Here is a 5,000-nt window from a genome sequence, read left to right as displayed (position 1 = left end):
TTGACTACACAAAAGAGATTCAACTACTTATTCCTGTGTTGCTTTATCACACAAATTGTCATGTTTAATCATTTGGAAAATATCACTAATAGTTTGATTTATATTTGTGCAATTACTATCAACTGGCTACAGAGCTAGTTTTCAAAGCACTTTCAATAGATTTTTTAGTGTAGCCAAACTTACATCAAGATTAGAGATGCTTGAGCCTATCAAACCTTCTAAACTCTTTTGAATTTTGATTGTTTTGTAAACTAATCAAGTGTTCCAGGAATGATGGGGATATTCCATTGTTTGTTCTGATTTGACAATTCATTTTGGACAATGAGTGGCCCTTTTGAGCTAGTGAAGATAATTGTGCTACATGAGAGTATGCACAGACATTTATTTTTCTTTTTTTGCATTAAAGCACAATTTTTAATTAAGGAGAGGTTAATGATATAATAATTAGCACTGAAAGTCATCTGACACGATTTGAAAGTAAAATGTTGTGCATTGAAAGTAACCAAAGCTATTTTTACTTTGAGTGGACATCATTTTCTTTCAAATGAATTTGATATTTTGCTAAATGTACAAAACTTTCTTACAAATTTGACATTCAAAATGCATTTGTAATTAATAAATGCTACTTAGTATGGCTGCTGAGATTCCTGGGCTCAGTCTCAAGGAGAGGAGGAGAATGACGGATAGAGAAACAGAGAACAGGCAGGCATCCTAAAGATTTTGATGTGCCAGTTCCTGACTCACCCTGAGCAACACTGGTTTCAAGCTTTTAGTAAATTTTCTGAAAAATAAAACAACCATATGGTTGTAGTCGGCAGGATTTGAACCTGCACGGGGAGACCCCAATGGATTTCTAGATCATCACCTTAACCACTTGGCCACGACTACCTCTCAAGCAATGTGATGTTTTCACAAAAGTTTCTCTATGGGTTGAGCTACTTCATTTCAGGCTGTGAGGATGACTGAAGTAATATTGTATCAGAGATGATTTCCATGGGAAGTTAATCCTGACCACAGTGACCTGCGTTAATGATTTTTAAAATATAACTTGGAGAATGCTTTATACTTGGTATAGTTTTGGGTTTGTAAAATGTCAGTACTGACATCTAAGTTTATCAAAAGCATCATCCTTCGAGCCGGAACTGAACCAGCAACCTAAGGATTTCTGTACCAATTTCCTCTACAGTCCTCCGCTCTACCAGCTGAGCTATCGAAGGATTCCATGTTCGTACAACTGTGATATTACATGCTATTAAAATGATTGAGTGTTAATTTTAAACATTATCAACTTTCCAAGCAAAATGAAAAATGATTTGACTACACACAAGAGATTCAACTACTTATTCCTGTGTTGCTTTATCACACAAATTGTCATGTTTAATCATTTGGAAAATATCACTAATAGTTTGACTTATATTTGTGCAATTACTATCAACTGGCTACAGAGCTAGTTTGGAAAGCACTTTCAATAGATTATTAAGTGTAGCCAAACTTACATCAAGATTAGAGATGCTTGAGCCTATCAAACCTTCTACACTCTTTTAAATTTTGCTTATTTTGTAAACTAATCAAGTGTTCCAGGAATGATGGGGATATTCCATTGTCTGTTCTGATTTGACAATTCATTTTAGACAATGAGCGGCCCTTTTGAGCTAGTGAAGATAATCGTGCTACATGAGAGTATGCACAGACAATTATTTTTCTTTTTTTGCATTAAAGCACAATTTTTAATAAAGGAGAGGTTAATGATATAATAATTAGCACTGAAAGTCATCTGACACGATTTGAAAGTAAAATGTTGTGCATTGAAAGTAACCAAAGCTCTTTTTACTTTGAGTGGACATCATTTTCTTTCAAATGAATTTGATATTTTGCCTAATGTACAAAACTTTCTTACAAATTTGACATTCAAAATGCATTTGTAATTAATAAATGCTACTTAGTATGGCTGCTGTGATTCCTGGGCTCAGTCTCAAGTAGAGGAGGAGAATGACGGATAGAGAAAGAGAGAACAGGCAGGCATCCTAAAGATTTTGATGTGCCAGTTCCTGACTCACCCTGAGCAACACTGGTTTCAAGCTTTTAGTAAATTTTCTGAAAAATAAAACAACCATGTGGTCGTAGTCAGCAGGATTTGAACCTGCGCAGGGAGACACCAATGGATTTCTAGTCCATCGTCTTAACCACTCGGCCACGACTACCTCTCATTCAATGTGATGTTTTCACAAAAGTTTCTCTATGGGTTGAGCTGCTTCATTTCAGGCTGTGAGGATGACTGAAGTAATATTGTATCAGAGATGATTTCCATGGGAAGTTAATCCTGACCACAGTGACCTGCGTTAATGATTTTTAAAATATAACTTGGAGAATGCTTTATACTTGGTATAGTTTTGGGTTTGTAAAATGTCAGTACTGACATCTAAGTTTATCAAAAGCGTCATCCTTCGAGCCGGAATTGAACCAGCGACCTAAGGATTTCTGTACCAATCTCCTCTACAGTCCTCCGCTCTACCAGTTGAGCTATCGAAGGATTACATGATCGTACACCTGTGATATTACGTGCTATTAAAATGATTGAGTGTTAATTTTAAACATTATCAACTTTCCAAGCAAATTGAAAAATGATTTGACTACACAAAAGAGATTCAACTACTTATTCCTGTGTTGCTTTATCACACAAATTGTCATGTTTAATCATTTGGAAAATATCACTTTCAATAGATTTTTTACTGTATCCAAACTTACATCAAGATTAGAGATGCTTGAGCCTATCAAACCTTCTACACTCTTTTAAATGTTGCTTGTTTTGTAAACTAATCAAGTGTTCCAGGAATGATGGGGATATTCCATTGTTTGTTCTGATTTGACAATTCATTTTGGACAATGAGCGGCCCTTTTGAGCTAGTGAAGATAATTGTGCTACATGAGAGTATGCACAGACAATTATTTTTCTTTTTTTGCATTAAAGCACAATTTTTAATAAAGGAGAGGTTAATGATATAATAATTAGCACTGAAAGTCATCTGACACGATTTGAAAGTAAAATGTTGTGCATTGAAAGTAACCAAAGCTCTTTTTACTTTGAGTGGACATCATTTTCTTTCAAATGAATTTGATATTTTGCTAAATGTACAATACTTTCTTACAAATTTGACATTCAAAATGCATTAGTAATTAATAAATGCTACTTAGTATAGCTGCTGAGATTCCTGGGCTCAGTCTCAAGGAGAGGAGGAAAATGAAGGATAGAGAAAGAGAGAACAGGCAGGCATCCTAAAGATTTGGATGTGCCAGTTCCTGACTCACCCTGATCAACACTGGTTTCAAGCTTTTAGTAAATTTTCTGAAAATTAAAACAACCATGTGGTCGTAGTCGGCAGGATTTGAACATGCGCGGGGAGACCCCTATGGATTTCTAGTCCATCGCCTTAACCACTCGGCCATGACTACCTCTCATGCAATGTGATGTTTTCACAAAAGTTTCTCTATGGGTTGAGCTACTTCATTTCAGGCTGTGAGGATGACTGAAATAATATTGTATCAGAGATGATTTCCATGGGAAGTTAATCCTGACCATAGTGGCCTGCGTTAATGATTTTTAAAATATAACTTGGAGAATGCTTTATACTTGGTATAGTTTTGGGTTTGTAAAATGTCAGTACTGACATCTAAGTTTATCAAAAGCGCCATCCTTCGAGCCGGAATTGAACCAGCGACCTAAGGATTTCTGTACCAATCTCCTCTACAGTCCTCCGCTCTACCAGCTGAGCTATCGAAGGATTCCATGATCGTATACCTGTGATATTACGTGCTATTAAAATGATTGAGTGTTAATTTTAAACATTATCAACTTTCCAAGCAAAATGAAAAATGATTTGACTACACAAAAGAGATTCAACTACTTATTCCTGTGTTGCTTTATCACACAAATTGTCATGTTTAATCATTTGGAAAATATCACTAATAGTTTGATTTATATTTGTGCAATTACTATCAACTGGCTACAGAGCTAGTTTTCAAAGCACTTTCAATAGATTTTTTAGTGTAGCCAAACTTACATCAAGATTAGAGATGCTTGAGCCTATCAAACCTTCTAAACTCTTTTGAATTTTGATTGTTTTGTAAACTAATCAAGTGTTCCAGGAATGATGGGGATATTCCATTGTTTGTTCTGATTTGACAATTCATTTTGGACAATGAGCGGCCCTTTTGAGCTAGTGAAGATAATTGTGCTACATGAGAGTATGCACAGACATTTATTTTTCTTTTTTTGCATTAAAGCACAATTTTTAATTAAGGAGAGGTTAATGATATAATAATTAGCACTGAAAGTCATCTGACACGATTTGAAAGTAAAATGTTGTGCATTGAAAGTAACCAAAGCTATTTTTACTTTGAGTGGACATCATTTTCTTTCAAATGAATTTGATATTTTGCTAAATGTACAAAACTTTCTTACAAATTTGACATTCAAAATGCATTTGTAATTAATAAATGCTACTTAGTATGGCTGCTGAGATTCCTGGGCTCAGTCTCAAGGAGAGGAGGAGAATGACGGATAGAGAAACAGAGAACAGGCAGGCATCCTAAAGATTTTGATGTGCCAGTTCCTGACTCACCCTGAGCAACACTGGTTTCAAGCTTTTAGTAAATTTTCTGAAAAATAAAACAACCATATGGTTGTAGTCGGCAGGATTTGAACCTGCACAGGGAGACCCCAATGGATTTCTAGATCACCACCTTAACCACTCGGCCACGACTACCTCTCAAGCAATGTTATGTTTTCACAAAAGTTTCTCTATGGGTTGAGCTACTTCATTTCAGGCTGTGAGGATGACTGAAGTAATATTGTATCAGAGATGATTTCCATGGGAAGTTAATCCTGACCACAGTGACCTGCGTTAATGATTTTTAAAATATAACTTGGAGAATGCTTTATACTTGGTATAGTTTTGGGTTTGTAAAATGTCAGTACTGACATCTAAGTTTATCAAAAGCAT

General features: G+C 35.4%; 7 non-coding genes across 7 annotated transcripts; all 7 read right to left on the bottom strand.

Annotated features, from left to right (window-relative positions):
- Nucleotides 1-806: 806 nt before the first annotated feature.
- TRNAS-AGA (transfer RNA serine (anticodon AGA)) lies at nucleotides 807-888 on the bottom strand. Its single transcript has one exon. It is a non-coding gene; the product is annotated as a tRNA-Ser (tRNA).
- A 239-nt stretch (nucleotides 889-1,127) lies between these two features.
- TRNAY-GUA (transfer RNA tyrosine (anticodon GUA)) lies at nucleotides 1,128-1,217 on the bottom strand. Its single transcript is given in 2 exon segments — nucleotides 1,128-1,163; nucleotides 1,181-1,217. It is a non-coding gene; the product is annotated as a tRNA-Tyr (tRNA).
- Nucleotides 1,218-2,119: 902 nt separating this feature from the next.
- On the bottom strand, nucleotides 2,120-2,201 carry TRNAS-AGA (transfer RNA serine (anticodon AGA)). Its single transcript has one exon. It is a non-coding gene; the product is annotated as a tRNA-Ser (tRNA).
- A 239-nt stretch (nucleotides 2,202-2,440) lies between these two features.
- On the bottom strand, nucleotides 2,441-2,530 carry TRNAY-GUA (transfer RNA tyrosine (anticodon GUA)). Its single transcript is given in 2 exon segments — nucleotides 2,441-2,476; nucleotides 2,494-2,530. It is a non-coding gene; the product is annotated as a tRNA-Tyr (tRNA).
- Nucleotides 2,531-3,368: 838 nt separating this feature from the next.
- TRNAS-AGA (transfer RNA serine (anticodon AGA)) lies at nucleotides 3,369-3,450 on the bottom strand. The gene has a single exon. It is a non-coding gene; the product is annotated as a tRNA-Ser (tRNA).
- A 239-nt stretch (nucleotides 3,451-3,689) lies between these two features.
- On the bottom strand, nucleotides 3,690-3,779 carry TRNAY-GUA (transfer RNA tyrosine (anticodon GUA)). The gene is given in 2 exon segments: nucleotides 3,690-3,725; nucleotides 3,743-3,779. It is a non-coding gene; the product is annotated as a tRNA-Tyr (tRNA).
- A 902-nt stretch (nucleotides 3,780-4,681) lies between these two features.
- On the bottom strand, nucleotides 4,682-4,763 carry TRNAS-AGA (transfer RNA serine (anticodon AGA)). The gene has a single exon. It is a non-coding gene; the product is annotated as a tRNA-Ser (tRNA).
- Between the last annotated feature and the right edge of the window lie 237 nt (nucleotides 4,764-5,000).

Source organism: Pseudophryne corroboree, chromosome 4, assembly GCF_028390025.1.
Source record: "Pseudophryne corroboree isolate aPseCor3 chromosome 4, aPseCor3.hap2, whole genome shotgun sequence".
NCBI classification, from domain to species: domain Eukaryota; kingdom Metazoa; phylum Chordata; class Amphibia; order Anura; family Myobatrachidae; genus Pseudophryne; species Pseudophryne corroboree.
The sequence above is the reverse complement of the archived record's forward strand: the minus strand, read 5'-3'. Positions and strand labels throughout refer to the sequence as shown.